This window comes from Perna viridis, chromosome 6, assembly GCF_037379345.1.
Source record: "Perna viridis isolate PV_CMFRI_1.1 ecotype Kerala chromosome 6, ASM3737934v1, whole genome shotgun sequence".
Taxonomy (NCBI): domain Eukaryota; kingdom Metazoa; phylum Mollusca; class Bivalvia; order Mytilida; family Mytilidae; genus Perna; species Perna viridis.
In genome coordinates, this window is record NC_142450.1 from 43419126 (window position 1) to 43437108 (window position 17983).

The 17983-nt window shown below is 31.9% G+C and overlaps 4 non-coding genes across 4 annotated transcripts; all 4 read right to left on the reverse strand.

Moving 5' to 3' along the window:
• Positions 1-6930: 6930 nt before the first annotated feature.
• On the reverse strand, positions 6931-7012 carry Trnas-gcu (transfer RNA serine (anticodon GCU)). Its single transcript has one exon. It is a non-coding gene; the product is annotated as a tRNA-Ser (tRNA).
• Positions 7013-7450: 438 nt separating this feature from the next.
• Trnas-gcu (transfer RNA serine (anticodon GCU)) lies at positions 7451-7532 on the reverse strand. The gene has a single exon. It is a non-coding gene; the product is annotated as a tRNA-Ser (tRNA).
• A 6430-nt stretch (positions 7533-13962) lies between these two features.
• Positions 13963-14044, reverse strand: Trnas-gcu (transfer RNA serine (anticodon GCU)). The gene has a single exon. It is a non-coding gene; the product is annotated as a tRNA-Ser (tRNA).
• A 438-nt stretch (positions 14045-14482) lies between these two features.
• Positions 14483-14564, reverse strand: Trnas-gcu (transfer RNA serine (anticodon GCU)). The gene has a single exon. It is a non-coding gene; the product is annotated as a tRNA-Ser (tRNA).
• Positions 14565-17983: the final 3419 nt, after the last annotated feature.

A 17983-nucleotide genomic window follows, 5' to 3' on the forward strand; every position in this document is an offset into this window, starting at 1 on the left:
CGAGAATATTCCTAACTTTAAAAATGCACAATCTAGCAATACTTAATAAAAAGTTCAAAAAATGAACATTTACTATTTTGGAAGACCTCAAATAGCCAAAATATATCAGTTCGTCATAATTGATCATGTTCACAATATCAGGTGGGACATTAATAAATATGTTATGTAATAAATCTTTCAGGTAATCATGTACTGATTTTAATTTCGTACAAAAAATAAACAGGTGTGCTAAATCCTCAGTACAATACCCGCACGCTTTACATGTATTGGTATCTACCTGACTAAATTTAGACAGTTTATCAAGTGTGAAAATTGCTCTATTAACCAGCCTATAATTCAAACAATGAAGATCTGGACAAAGTCCCACCTGATTGGCTACTGAGTACACTTGTCTAAAATTGTTCGATGGAAATTTCTCCACCCACTTTAACTCAGAGGTCGGTTTTTCAAAGAAAGTGGACATGAAGAGTTTGTATATTTGTTTTGTTACAGCCGTTAATAATGGAATTTCTGCATTATTTTCAAAGCAAAACATTATTTGTGGGACGCAATTAGCATTGACCGGATTGTTATGTCGGAGCAATATTTTCCATTCGTCAGGAATACAACGCAATATCTTGTTAAAAGCGGATTCGATTGTGTATGGTTTTCCGTCCGGAAATCTACGATGAATAATTTCTACTATCGCATCAGAAGTGAAAAATCCAGGAATGAATTCATAACACACATCCTTAATTTGAATCAAACCGGCTTGTGCAAAGTCGTCAAAAAGAAGCATCTTACCGTTGTGTGTTATTTTCGGGTTACAAACTATCGGATTACTGTAGGCATGTTGAACTTCAATTTGAAATTTCAACTTGGATTTTATTCTGTAAAAAGCTGCAAACATCTCCTGATAGTAGCGCACTGGGAAAGTGAAATGTTCTTGCAAAAATAAGACCGACGAGGATGGGATTCGAACCCACGCGGGGAGACCCCAATGGATTAGCAGTCCATCGCTTTTTTCTTTTATCTTGATAAAATTTTATTCACAGTAAAACATCATATAAAAGATTTATTGGGCTAGTCTCCCAATAATTCACATATCACAGATCACAAATTGTCCTTAAATTACATTGACAGTATATATATGAATAAGTATACTTAAAAGTCTATCACAACATTATCAGGGATGCGCAGAACAGGATTGTCATTCAAGTAATATTTTTGAAACAAAGAAAAGTTCTTTTTCTGTATATAATACATGTAAGCATAATTAACATGCTTTTGAAGAACAGATTTAAAATAAGAAATAATGTGCAAAACTTTCTCATCTTTCATGACTAAATTTCTTCTCTTTACAACACAAAACCTTCTAACAGATAAAGCAGTATTAACAAAATAAAAGTTTACTTTTTTTATCTTTCTTGAGTAGACCGAAATAACATAGAAAATTAAAGTCTAACATATTGATAAAGCTAGCTGAACTATTACACAATATATTATGTAAAAAGTCTTTAAAAAAGTCATTGAATCGAGTCAAACATCTACACGAAATTATAAGATGTTCTAAGTCCTCATGCATATCATCACAAACTGGACACAATGAATCATCAGTAATGCGACATCTCAATAACCTCTCCTTAGTAAATAAAACTCTATGAAATATTTTAAATGATAACTCAATCCAATCACTTGGTAAAAATGGAAAGTTCAAAATTGTTTGGACTTTTTGAGTATCAAAATCAGAACACATCTCACACCAATATTTGACAGCATTTGGTTCTTTTGATAATGATTTCAACAACATAGAATAAAAAAACTTTGTTGTACTAGGAAAAGAGTACTTTCTATTATTAACATTACATTCTATATTCAAACTGAGATTTCTACGAACATTTTCATTATTTTCTACTAAAATTTTACATTCATCAGGAATACATTGTTTTATACATTGTACTACCTTAATAATCTTAGCAGCAGATACCTGTGGAAACTTTTCAGAAACAATATCTTGAACAAAATCATCTCTCATGAATCCCTTTTTACATTCAAATGCTAAATCTTTCACTTTAATAATGCCTGCATCTATAAAAGTCTTGATATACAGCATATTACCATTATTAGTAATCAAAGGATTATTGAACAGAGGCAGGTCAAATACATTATTCAAATTGATATCAATTTCAATATAATCAAGTATCTTTCCACAAGCAAACAGCATACATTTATAAAAATCAGGTAAACTCCCCAACTGTCTCTGCTTAAATTCACAGAACAAAATCTCAATACCAAGTTTCATATCTTGTACTTTGGAAAAGAAATAAGTACAAAGATGCTTCCAAACAGCACAATACTCTACATCTAACAAACGACTTAAAAATTTAAGTCTAAAAGCATACATCTTATGTAAAATTTCTGGAAAGTTCAAACCTCCATCTAGTTTTCTATTAATAACAACATCATAAGCAACCAAAGATGGTTTATCATTCCACAAAAACCCGATGCACAATTTCTTTATATCTAAATAGTATTTTTCTGGTATATTAACTACCATCAGAGTATACCAAAGTTTGCTCATTAAAAGAGTATTTATCACAGTTACTCTACCATGTATTGACAATTGTCTCATTTTCCAAAGATTCAGTATTTTTGAAATAGACTGCACTTTGCATTCCCAATTCAGACTATCACATAACTTTTTATCCTTGCCAATCCATATGCCTAAAAGCTGTAAAACCCCATCACACTCTTTAATTTTCCAAGCATCTAAATCATTTTTTGATATTTTTCCAGTACCCAATGCCAAAATTTCAGATTTATCTTTATTTAATTTTGCCCCAGATGCTTGTTCATACAATTGTAAAACATTAAATGATTCAGTTACTGAATTTTTGTCAGACAATATCAATGTAGTGTCATCAGCATGTGAAAATATTTTTTCTTCAATATTCACAACAGGAATGTTAATACCTTGAATCCTATCATTCCTTTTGATCATTATACTTAAAGGTTCAGCAACTAAAACATACAATAAAGCAGATATTGAGCAACCTTGTTTAACAGAGTTTGCCAATGGAAAATATTTGGATAGGAAACCATTGCACTTGACAGTACTAAAATATCTGTATAAAAGATTTTTATCCAAGATATAAATCTCTCCCCAAAACCAAATTTTTGTAAAACCGAAAAAAGATATTCATGCCCAACCCTGTCAAAAGCCTTTTCCTGATCTAACTTTAACAAATAACATTCTAGATTATCCATTTCAACCAAGTCAATTATGTCTCTTACAGTAACAGTAGTATCAGAGATGTCTTTACCTATTATACAACAACTCTGAGTTGGTGAAATAATCTTTGGAAGTACAAATTTAAACCTATTTGCCATGACTCTTGCTAATATTTTATAATCTACATTCAATAAACTGATAGGTCTAAAATTTTTCAAGTCAGTTTTGTCACCTCTATTTTTATAAATTAGGTTAATCATTCCATACCTCATAGACCTAGATAAAACTTTATTCTCTTCAACTGTATCATAAATATATTTCAAAACATCTTTCAACTCATTAAAAAAATATAAATAAAACTCCACCGTGAGTCCATCAGGACCAGGTGTTTTTCCTTGTTTCATACCTTTTATAGAGGTTTTTATTTCTTCAATATTAATTTCCTCATCACATTTTTCAACATCACAAACGTCAACATTGACGTTAATACAATCTAACATTTTATCAATTGCTTCATAATCAGTTTGTACACAAGAAAATAGCCTTTTATAAAAACTATAAATAACATCTAAAATTTCAGCAGTTTCACTGACAACATTACCATCACAATTTTTCAAACCATTTATCATATTTCTATTCTGTCTATGTTTCTCTAAATTCAAAAAATAGGTTGTATTTTTATCACTTTCTAATGAATATTGACATTTGGATCTTATAACAGCACCATTACATCTATGTTTTTCTAAACTTTCAAGTTCCTCTTTCAACTCTAAATATTTGACATGATCTATATCATTACCACAAGCAGCCTTTATTGACAATTCTTGTAACTTATTCTGTATTCTATAATAATCTCTATATAACTCTCTCTGTTTTTCTTTACCATAGAGTTGACTTGTTTTCTTGATTTTATATTTCAAATTATCCCACCAAATTAATGGATGTGAAAAATAAAAATCTGAACCAATTTCATCAAGTAAGATATTTCTAATTTTTTCAACAAAAAAATCATCACTCAATAAGGACTTGTTAAAAATCCAAACACCAGGTCCTTTTTCAACTTCAGAAAAATCTAATTTCATACTAACAATAGAATGATCACTGAAAGATGTATCATTGTAAAAAACATTCTTTATAAATGGTTTTAAATTACAAGAAACTAAAAAATAATCAATTCTACTTTGAGTTAAAAAACTTTGTACAACTTGTTTTCTTGAAAACATTTTAACACCTACATTTCTATCTCTCCATACATCAGATAAACCTTTTTCATTTATCAATTCAGTCAGACATTTTAAAGATCTGTCAGCATAAAAAACAGTTTTCCCACTTTTTGTCTAAAGGGGAAAGAGTGGTATTATAATCACCTGCTATTATAATAAATTCATCTCCATATATTTTACTTTTACAATCATTGAAAAAATTACACTTTTCACTAACATTATTTGGAGCATACAAATTAATTATGTCCAAACTTTTGTCAAGAATTTTACCTTGTATATGAACTAATCTTCCACATACACTCTCACAAACTTTAAAAACATTTTTCAACCTCTTACTTACAAGAATGGCAACCCCTTTCCTATTACAAATGCTATTACTGGCAAAAATCTCACCATCCCATACAGTTTTATCAATTTGAATATCCTCATACAATTTATCAGTCCAAAATGTTTCCTGTAAACAAACAATGTCATATTTTCTTTCAATACATAATGCAAAAATACAATCCCTTTTATTTTTGTCACACAAACCATTACAATTAAGGCTAATGAAGTTAAAAGTAGCCATCACAAAACAAAAGTTCATAACTAATGACACATTCCACTCCATTGTTACTTCATTAACTTATTTTTAACATTTGACAATCTAGCTGCCTTTAAATTAGGCTTAATCTGAAATTTATTTCGCCTTTTGATACCCAAGTAGGATTTTTTCTTACCCACAACAGTAAACTCATCACCACTCGCCAACTGACAATCACTTGTCAATGAATGAGTGTCCATTTCAAAATCATCCAAAGTATCACAAATACTATGGCTGACTCCTCCCTGGCTTTTGATTTTATCCTGAGAGGAGGCAGTATTTTCTATATTAGATATATGATCAATATCTTTAACATTATTCTCAGATACACCAGAGACATCATTAAATTCAACCAAATTAACATGGCTAACATCTACATTATTAGTAAGATTGTCATGATCGATTTCTGATTCTACTTTTTCTTTATCTTCACCACTTACAATATCTTCAACACCATGAACCATGTCACAAACATCATCTAACACCTCAGAAACGTCATCACAATCCACTTCATGATTCTCTCCATCGTGACTAGCACCGTCACATTCATCAATACACTGACTAGCAACACCATTCGGAACATCATCTGTGATATGGCTAGCAGCACCATTATCACCATTCGCTATCGGCTCAACAACCGCCTCCACAGTTGTATGGGTAGCATCGCCATTAGTGTCAACATGACTGACATCATCACGATAACGGGAATGAACACTACTGACAACATTTTCACGTCTTCTAGTGTTCTGTGCCCATTCGTCATCTTCAGAAACATCACTTGAATCATCATTTTCTGTATGAAACATTCTGTCACTTGAATGTTGAATGTCATGATCCTTAAAAATGTCTGAGTAGGAATCAGTTTGGAATTCTGTACATGAATTACCCACGCCTGTCTTCCTCAAGGTTTCACACTTACAGTTCTCCTTCTTGTAAAAGCAGAAAGAACACTTATTTTTCAAGCATTTCCTACTAATATGACCTTGCTCGCCACACTCAAAACACTTGAAATCAGGACAATCTTTATATATGTGGTCCGGGCTAAAACACCCATGGCACACTCTAACTTGATGATTGTGGATCACACGATAGTATGCAGTTTCTTTTTCATTCACTGAGAACTTCATCGAGTAGGGGATGGATTTCATATTAGGTGGAAGTTTTGCCTTAAATACTCTTGTTCCATCATAAATATAGTTTTTCGACTTCATCTTATGTTTTTTAATTGGTGACACCACTTCAACTCCAATTTTTGAAAATCTTTCAATGATTTCAGCATCAGTTACATACATACTCAAGTTGAGTATTGAAACATATCTGAAGCTGGATTCTAATTCAGTCACTTTAAATGTTTTACCACTGACTGATAAATCACGAAGAATTGGTTCCATCATCTGCCTATCTCTAAATACAACTTCATATCCACTGCCGGTCTTTGGCACACATGCTATAACACTTCCTCTACCACATTTCAATTCAATTTCATCAATTACTGAATCAGGTTCTACTTTCCCAGAACCTTCAAGTACACATGAAATTAAAACAGTTTTCTCCTTTGAAAATTCATTTTCAACATTAAAAGACCTTCTATTGGACCTTTCTGGTCCACTTCTTTCAAAGTTCGCCATTAGTTCTTAGATGGATCTCAAGAAACGAATCGAGCGCACCTTTCCTCCCCCTTTTTCCTGCTACGAAAAAGCAGGAAAAGGGGATATAAAACGAATATTTATATGGAAACTATTATCACTTTAAAGCAAATATCATCTAACAATGTTCAGGAAATATTTACACACAAAAATACGGCGAAGAACTCACCAAACAAAGAAAAATTCTCGGACGACACAATGTTTACATCCTACAGATGATGCATCCAAAAACCGACCCCAAGTGAAATAATCTTGCAAAAATAAGACCGACGAGGATGGGATTCGAACCCACGCGGGGAGACCCCAATGGATTAGCAGTCCATCGCCTTAACCACTCGGCCACCTCGTCTTGCCACAACTACATCTTAAAATCCATGCCATTTGTGGGAGACAATAATGCAAAAGAGGTGTATTTTATAGCCTTAGTAAGCTTTCTCAAATTGAAAATAGTTTTTTCTTTCACTCTCTCTTTATTCCCCTTAATAGTTCATCTTTGCATTTGCTGTTTCACTCGTCTTGCCGTCGCATATCATATCAAACTTGATTAACTTTCATCAATTTGAGAGAAACGGAAAGTTGGATGAGAACATACATGTACAACAAATGGATCTTTTCATCTCTTTAAAATGCACATATAAATAGACCTTAATTCTTCATACCTACATTTCGTTCTACTCGCGCAGCAATGTAATGATCTCATGATATACATGGACCGACATCATCTCTGATGCTGACGCTGCTTAGCGTAGCGCACTGGGAAAGTGAAATGTTCTTGCAAAAATAAGACCGACGAGGATGGGATTCGAACCCACGCGGGGAGACCCCAATGGATTAGCAGTCCATCGCCTTAACCACTCGGCCACCTCGTCTTGCCACAACTACATCTTAAAATCCATGCCATTTGTGGGAGACAATAATGCAAAAGAGGTGTATTTTATAACCTTAGTAAGCTTTCTCAAATTGAAAATAGTTTTTTCTTTCACTCTCTCTTTACTCCCCTTAATAGTTCATCTTTGCATTTGCTGTTTCACTTGTCTTGCCGTCGCATATCATATCAAACTTGATTAACTTTCATCAATTTGAGAGAAACGGAAAGTTGGATGAGAACATACATGTACAACAAATGGATCTTTTCATCTCTTTAAAATGTACATATAAATAGACCTTAATTCTTCATACCTACATTTCGTTCTACTCGCGCAGCAATGTAATGATCTCATGATATACATGGACCGACATCATCTCTGATGCTGACGCTGCTTAGCGTAGCGCACTGGGAAAGTGAAATAATCTTGCAAAAATAAGACCGACGAGGATGGGATTCGAACCCACGCGGGGAGACCCCAATGGATTAGCAGTCCATCGCTTTTTTTTTTATCTTGATAAAATTTTATTCACAGTAAAACATCATATAAAAGAATTATTGGGCTAGTCTCCCAATAATTCACATATCACAGATCACAAATTTTCCTTAAATTACATTGACAGTATATAAATGAATAAGTATATTTAAAAGTCTATCACCACATTATCATCAGAGATGTGCGGAACAGGATTGTCATTCAAGTAATATTTTTGAAACAAAGAAAAGTTCTTTTTCTGTATATAATACATGTAAGCATAATTAACATGCTTTTGAAGAACAGATTTAAAATAAGAAATAATGTGCAAAACTTTCTCATCTTTCATGACTAAATTTCTTCTCTTTACAACACAAAACCTTCTAACAGATAAAGCAGTATTAACAAAATAAAAGTTTACTTTTTTATCTTTCTTGAGTAGACCGAAATAACATAGAAAATTAAAGTCTAACATATTGATAAAGCTAGCTGAACTATTACACAATATATTATGTAAAAAGTCTTTAAAAAAGTCATTGAATCGAGTCAAACATCTACACGAAATTATAAGATGTTCTAAGTCCTCATTCATATCATCACAAACTGGACACAATGAATCATCAGTAATGCGACATCTCAATAACCTCTCCTTAGTAAATAAAACTCTAAAAAATATTTTAAATGATAACTCAATCCAATTACTTGGTAAAAATATAAAGTTCAAAATTGTTTGGATTTTTTGAGTATCAAAATCAGAACACATCTCACACTAATATTTGACAGCATTTGGTTCTTTTGATAATGATTTCAACAACATAGAATAAAAAAACTTTGTTGTACTAGGAAAAGAGTACTTTCTATTATTAACATTACATTCTATATTCAAACTGAGATTTCTACGAACATTTTCATTATTTTCTACTAAAATTTTACATTCATCAGGAATACATTGTTTTATACATTGTACTACCTTAATAATCTTAGCAGCAGATACCTGTGGAAACTTTTCAGAAACAATATCTTGAACAAACTCATCTCTCATGAATCCCTTTTTACATTCAAATGCTAAATCTTTCACTTTAATAATGCCTGCATCTATAAAAGTCTTGATATACAGCATATTACCATTATTAGTAATCAAAGGATTATTGAACAGAGGCAGGTCAAATACATTATTCAAATTGATATCAATTTCAATATAATCAAGTATCTTTCCCCAAGCAAACAGCATACATTTATAAAAATCAGGTAAACTCCCCAACTGTCTCTGCTTAAATTCACAGAACAAAATCTCAATACCAAGTTTCATATCTTGTACTTTGGAAAAGAAATAAGTACAAAGATGCTTCCAAACAGCACAATACTCTACATCTAACAAACGACTTAAAAATTTAAGTCTAAAAGCATACATCTTATGTAAAATTTCTGGAAAGTTCAAACCTCCATCTAGTATTCTATTAATAACAACATCATAAGCAACCAAAGATGGTTTATCATTCCACAAAAACCCGATGCACAATTTCTTTATATCTAAATAGTATTTTTCTGGTATATTAACTACCATCAGAGTATACCAAAGTTTGCTCATTAAAAGAGTATTTATCACAGTTACTCTACCATGTATTGACAATTGTCTCATTTTCCAAAGATTCAGTATTTTTGAAATAGACTGCACTTTGCATTCCCAATTCAGACTATCACATAACTTTTTATCCTTGCCAATCCATATGCCTAAAAGCTGTAAAACCCCATCACACTCTTTAATTTTCCAAGCATCTAAATCATTTTTTGATATTTTTCCAGTACCCAATGCCAAAATTTCAGATTTATCTTTATTTAATTTTGCCCCAGATGCTTGTTCATACAATTGTAAAACATTAAATGATTCAGTTACTGAATTTTTTGTCAGACAATATCAATGTAGTGTCATCAGCATGTGAAAATATTTTTTCTTCAATATTCACAACAGGAATGTTAATACCTTGAATCCTATCATTCCTTTTGATCATTATACTTAAAGGTTCAGCAACTAAAACATACAATAAAGCAGATATTGAGCAACCTTGTTTAACAGAGTTTGCCAATGGAAAATATTTGGATAGGAAACCATTGCACTTGACAGTACTAAAATATCTGTATAAAAGATTTTTATCCAAGATATAAATCTCTCCCCAAAACCAAATTTTTGTAAAACCGAAAAAAGATATTCATGCCCAACCCTGTCAAAAGCCTTTTCCTGATCTAACTTTAACAAATAACATTCTAGATTATCCATTTCAACCAAGTCAATTATGTCTCTTACAGTAACAGTAGTATCAGAGATGTCTTTACCTATTATACAACAACTCTGAGTTGGTGAAATAATCTTTGGAAGTACAAATTTAAACCTATTTGCCATGACTCTTGCTAATATTTTATAATCTACATTCAATAAACTGATAGGTCTAAAATTTTTCAAGTCAGTTTTGTCACCTCTATTTTTATAAATTAGGTTAATCATTCCATACCTCATAGACCTAGATAAAACTTTATTCTCTTCAACTGTATCATAAATATATTTCAAAACATCTTTCAACTCATTAAAAAAATATAAATAAAACTCCACCGTGAGTCCATCAGGACCAGGTGTTTTTCCTTGTTTCATACCTTTTATAGAGGTTTTTATTTCTTCAATATTAATTTCCTCATCACATTTTTCAACATCACAAACGTCAACATTGACGTTAATACAATCTAACATTTTATCAATTGCTTCATAATCAGTTTGTACACAAGAAAATAGCCTTTTATAAAAACTATAGATAACATCTAAAATTTCAGCAGTTTCACTGACAACATTACCATCACAATTTTTCAAACCATTTATCATATTTCTATTCTGTCTATGTTTCTCTAAATTCAAAAAATAGGTTGTATTTTTATCACTTTCTAATGAATATTGACATTTGGATCTTATAACAGCACCATTACATCTATGTTTTTCTAAACTTTCAAGTTCCTCTTTCAACTCTAAATATTTGACATGATCTATATCATTACCACAAGCAGCCTTTATTGACAATTCTTGTAACTTATTCTGTATTCTATAATAATCTCTATATAACTCTCTCTGTTTTTCTTTACCATAGAGTTGACTTGTTTTCTTGATTTTATATTTCAAATTATCCCACCAAATTAATGGATGTGAAAAATAAAAATCTGAACCAATTTCATCAAGTAAGATATTTCTAATTTTTTCAACAAAAAAATCATCACTCAATAAGGACTTGTTAAAAATCCAAACACCAGGTCCTTTTTCAACTTCAGAAAAATCTAATTTCATACTAACAATAGAATGATCACTGAAAGATGTATCATTGTAAAAAACATTCTTTATAAATGGTTTTAAATTACAAGAAACTAAAAAATAATCAATTCTACTTTGAGTTAAAAAACTTTGTACAACTTGTTTTCTTGAAAACATTTTAACACCTACATTTCTATCTCTCCATACATCAGATAAACCTTTTTCATTTATCAATTCAGTCAGACATTTTAAAGATCTGTCAGCATAAAAAACAGTTTTCCCACTTTTTGTCTAAAGGGGAAAGAGTGGTATTATAATCACCTGCTATTATAATAAATTCATCTCCATATATTTTACTTTTACAATCATTGAAAAAATTACACTTTTCACTAACATTATTTGGAGCATACAAATTAATTATGTCCAAACTTTTGTCAAGAATTTTACCTTGTATATGAACTAATCTTCCACATACACTCTCACAAACTTTAAAAACATTTTTCAACCTTTTACTTACAAGAATGGCAACCCCTTTCCTATTACAAATGCTATTACTGGCAAAAATCTCACCATCCCATACAGTTTTATCAATTTGAATATCCTCATACAATTTATCAGTCCAAAATGTTTCCTGTAAACAAACAATGTCATATTTTCTTTCAATACATAATGCAAAAATACAATCCCTTTTATTTTTGTCACACAAACCATTACAATTAAGGCTAATGAAGTTAAAAGTAGCCATCACAAAACAAAAGTTCATAACTAATGACACATTCCACTCCATTGTTACTTCATTAACTTATTTTTAACATTTGACAATCTAGCTGCCTTTAAATTAGGCTTAATCTGAAATTTATTTCGCCTTTTGATACCCAAGTAGGATTTTTTCTTACCCACAACAGTAAACTCATCACCACTCGCCAACTGACAATCACTTGTCAATGAATGAGTGTCCATTTCAAAATCATCCAAAGTATCACAAGTACTATGGCTGACTCCTCCCTGGCTTTTGATTTTATCCTGAGAGGAGGCAGTATTTTCTATATTAGATATATGATCAATATCTTTAACATTATTCTCAGATACACCAGAGACATCATTAAATTCAACCAAATTAACATGGCTAACATCTACATTATTAGTAAGATTGTCATGATCGATTTCTGATTCTACTTTTTCTTTATCTTCACCACTTACAATATCTTCAACACCATGAACCATGTCACAAACATCATCTAACACCTCAGAAACGTCATCACAATCCACTTCATGATTCTCTCCATCGTGACTAGCACCGTCACATTCATCAATACACTGACTAGCAACACCATTCGGAACATCATCTGTGATATGGCTAGCAGCACCATTATCACCATTCGCTATCGGCTCAACAACCGCCTCCACAGTTGTATGGGTAGCATCGCCATTAGTGTCACCATGACTGACATCATCACGATAACGGGAATGAACACTACTGACAACATTTTCACGTCTTCTAGTGTTCTGTGCCCATTCGTCATCTTCAGAAACATCACTTGAATCATCATTTTCTGTATGAAACATTCTGTCACTTGAATGTTGAATGTCATGATCCTTAAAAATGTCTGAGTAGGAATCAGTTTGGAATTCTGTACATGAATTACCCACGCCTGTCTTCCTCAAGGTTTCACACTTACAGTTCTCCTTCTTGTAAAAGCAGAAAGAACACTTATTTTTCAAGCATTTCCTACTAATATGACCTTGCTCGCCACACTCAAAACACTTGAAATCAGGACAATCTTTATATATGTGGTCCGGGCTAAAACACCCATGGCACACTCTAACTTGATGATTGTGGATCACACGATAGTATGCAGTTTCTTTTTCATTCACTGAGAACTTCATCGAGTAGGGGATGGATTTCATATTAGGTGGAAGTTTTGCCTTAAATACTCTTGTTCCATCATAAATATAGTTTTTCGACTTCATCTTATGTTTTTTAATTGGTGACACCACTTCAACTCCAATTTTTGAAAATCTTTCAATGATTTCAGCATCAGTTACATACATACTCAAGTTGAGTATTGAAACATATCTGAAGCTGGATTCTAATTCAGTCACTTTAAATGTTTTACCACTGACTGATAAATCACGAAGAATTGGTTCCATCATCTGCCTATCTCTAAATACAACTTCATATCCACTGCCGGTCTTTGGCACACATGCTATAACACTTCCTCTACCACATTTCAATTCAATTTCATCAATTACTGAATCAGGTTCTACTTTCCCAGAACCTTCAAGTACACATGAAATTAAAACAGTTTTCTCCTTTGAAAATTCATTTTCAACATTAAAAGACCTTCTATTGGACCTTTCTGGTCCACTTCTTTCAAAGTTCGCCATTAGTTCTTAGATGGATCTCAAGAAACGAATCGAGCGCACCTTTCCTCCCCCTTTTTCCTGCTACGAAAAAGCAGGAAAAGGGGATATAAAACGAATATTTATATGGAAACTATTATCACTTTAAAGCAAATATCATCTAACAATGTTCAGGAAATATTTACACACAAAAATACGGCGAAGAACTCACCAAACAAAGAAAAATTCTCGGACGACACAATGTTTACATCCTACAGATGATGCATCCAAAAACCGACCCCAAGTGAAATAATCTTGTAAAAATAAGACCGACGAGGATGGGATTCGAACCCACGCGGGGAGACCCCAATGGATTAGCAGTCCATCGCCTTAACCACTCGGCCACCTCGTCTTGCCACAACTACATCTTAAAATCCATGCCATTTGTGGGAGACAATAATGCAAAAGAGGTGTATTTTATAGCCTTAGTAAGCTTTCTCAAATTGAAAATAGTTTTTTCTTTCACTCTCTCTTTATTCCCCTTAATAGTTCATCTTTGCATTTGCTGTTTCACTTGTCTTGCCGTCGCATATCATATCAAACTTGATTAACTTTCATCAATTTGAGAGAAACGGAAAGTTGGATGAGAACATACATGTACAACAAATGGATCTTTTCATCTCTTTAAAATGCACATATAAATAGACCTTAATTCTTCATACCTACATTTCGTTCTACTCGCGCAGCAATGTAATGATCTCATGATATACATGGACCGACATCATCTCTGATGCTGACGCTGCTTAGCGTAGCGCACTGGGAAAGTGAAATGTTCTTGCAAAAATAAGACCGACGAGGATGGGATTCGAACCCACGCGGGGAGACCCCAATGGATTAGCAGTCCATCGCCTTAACCACTCGGCCACCTCGTCTTGCCACAACTACATCTTAAAATCCATGCCATTTGTGGGAGACAATAATGCAAAAGAGGTGTATTTTATAACCTTAGTAAGCTTTCTCAAATTGAAAATAGTTTTTTCTTTCACTCTCTCTTTACTCCCCTTAATAGTTCATCTTTGCATTTGCTGTTTCACTTGTCTTGCCGTCGCATATCATATCAAACTTGATTAACTTTCATCAATTTGAGAGAAACGGAAAGTTGGATGAGAACATACATGTACAACAAATGGATCTTTTCATCTCTTTAAAATGTACATATAAATAGACCTTAATTCTTCATACCTACATTTCGTTCTACTCGCGCAGCAATGTAATGATCTCATGATATACATGGACCGACATCATCTCTGATGCTGACGCTGCTTAGCGTAGCGCACTGGGAAAGTGAAATGTTCTTGCAAAAATAAGACCGACGAGGATGGGATTCGAACCCACGCGGGGAGACCCCAATGGATTAGCAGTCCATCGCTTTTTTTTTTATCTTGATAAAATTTTATTCACAGTAAAACATCATATAAAAGAATTATTGGGCTAGTCTCCCAATAATTCACATATCACAGATCACAAATTTTCCTTAAATTACATTGACAGTATATAAATGAATAAGTATATTTAAAAGTCTATCACCACATTATCATCAGAGATGTGCGGAACAGGATTGTCATTCAAGTAATATTTTTGAAACAAAGAAAAGTTCTTTTTCTGTATATAATACATGTAAGCATAATTAACATGCTTTTGAAGAACAGATTTAAAATAAGAAATAATGTGCAAAACTTTCTCATCTTTCATGACTAAATTTCTTCTCTTTACAACACAAAACCTTCTAACAGATAAAGCAGTATTAACAAAATAAAAGTTTACTTTTTTATCTTTCTTGAGTAGACCGAAATAACATAGAAAATTAAAGTCTAACATATTGATAAAGCTAGCTGAACTATTACACAATATATTATGTAAAAAGTCTTTAAAAAAGTCATTGAATCGAGTCAAACATCTACACGAAATTATAAGATGTTCTAAGTCCTCATTCATATCATCACAAACTGGACACAATGAATCATCAGTAATGCGACATCTCAATAACCTCTCCTTAGTAAATAAAACTCTAAAAAATATTTTAAATGATAACTCAATCCAATTACTTGGTAAAAATATAAAGTTCAAAATTGTTTGGACTTTTTGAGTATCAAAATCAGAACACATCTCACACTAATATTTGACAGCATTTGGTTCTTTTGATAATGATTTCAACAACATAGAATAAAAAAACTTTGTTGTACTAGGAAAAGAGTACTTTCTATTATTAACATTACATTCTATATTCAAACTGAGATTTCTACGAACATTTTCATTATTTTCTACTAAAATTTTACATTCATCAGGAATACATTGTTTTATACATTGTACTACCTTAATAATCTTAGCAGCAGATACCTGTGGAAACTTTTCAGAAACAATATCTTGAACAAACTCATCTCTCATGAATCCCTTTTTACATTCAAATGCTAAATCTTTCACTTTAATAATGCCTGCATCTATAAAAGTCTTGATATACAGCATATTACCATTATTAGTAATCAAAGGATTATTGAACAGAGGCAGGTCAAATACATTATTCAAATTGATATCAATTTCAATATAATCAAGTATCTTTCCCCAAGCAAACAGCATACATTTATAAAAATCAGGTAAACTCCCCAACTGTCTCTGCTTAAATTCACAGAACAAAATCTCAATACCAAGTTTCATATCTTGTACTTTGGAAAAGAAATAAGTACAAAGATGCTTCCAAACAGCACAATACTCTACATCTAACAAACGACTTAAAAATTTAAGTCTAAAAGCATACATCTTATGTAAAATTTCTGGAAAGTTCAAACCTCCATCTAGTATTCTATTAATAACAACATCATAAGCAACCAAAGATGGTTTATCATTCCACAAAAACCCGATGCACAATTTCTTTATATCTAAATAGTATTTTTCTGGTATATTAACTACCATCAGAGTATACCAAAGTTTGCTCATTAAAAGAGTATTTATCACAGTTACTCTACCATGTATTGACAATTGTCTCATTTTCCAAAGATTCAGTATTTTTGAAATAGACTGCACTTTGCATTCCCAATTCAGACTATCACATAACTTTTTATCCTTGCCAATCCATATGCCTAAAAGCTGTAAAACCCCATCACACTCTTTAATTTTCCAAGCATCTAAATCATTTTTTGATATTTTTCCAGTACCCAATGCCAAAATTTCAGATTTATCTTTATTTAATTTTGCCCCAGATGCTTGTTCATACAATTGTAAAACATTAAATGATTCAGTTACTGAATTTTTGTCAGACAATATCAATGTAGTGTCATCAGCATGTGAAAATATTTTTTCTTCAGTATTCACAACAGGAATGTTAATACCTTGAATCCTATCATTCCTTTTGATCATTATACTTAAAGGTTCAGCAACTAAAACATACAATAAAGCAGATATTGGGCAACCTTTTTAACAGAGTTTGCCAATGGAAAATATTTGGATAGGAAACCATTGCACTTGACAGTATTAAAAATATCTGTATAAATTTTTTTTATCCAAGATATAAATCTCTCCCCAAAACCAAATTTTTGTAAAACCGAAAAAAGATATTCATGCCCAACCCTGTCAAAAGCCTTTTCCTGATCTAACTTTAACAAATAACATTCTAGATTATCCATTTCAACCAAGTCAATTATGTCTCTTACAGTAACAGTAGTATCAGAGATGTCTTTACCTATTATACAACAACTCTGAGTTGGTGAAATAATCTTTGGAAGTACAAATTTAAACCTATTTGCCATGACTCTTGCTAATATTTTATAATCTACATTCAATAAACTGATAGGTCTAAAATTTTTCAAGTCAGTTTTGTCACCTCTATTTTCATAAATTAGGTTAATCATTCCATACCTCATAGACCTAGATAAAACTTTATTCTCTTCAACTGTATCATAAATATATTTCAAAACATCTTTCAACTCATTAAAAAAATATAAATAAAACTCCACCGTGAGTCCATCAGGACCAGGTGTTTTTCCTTGTTTCATACCTTTTATAGAGGTTTTTATTTCTTCAATATTAATTTCCTCATCACATTTTTCAACATCACAAACGTCAACATTGACGTTAATACAATCTAACATTTTATCAATTGCTTCATAATCAGTTTGTACACAAGAAAATAGTCTTTTATAAAAACTATAAATAACATCTAAAATTTCAGCAGTTTCACTGACAACATTACCATCACAATTTTTTAAACCATTTATCATATTTCTATTCTGTCTATGTTTCTCTAAATTCAAAAAATAGGCTGTATTTTTATCACTTTCTAATGAATATTGACATTTGG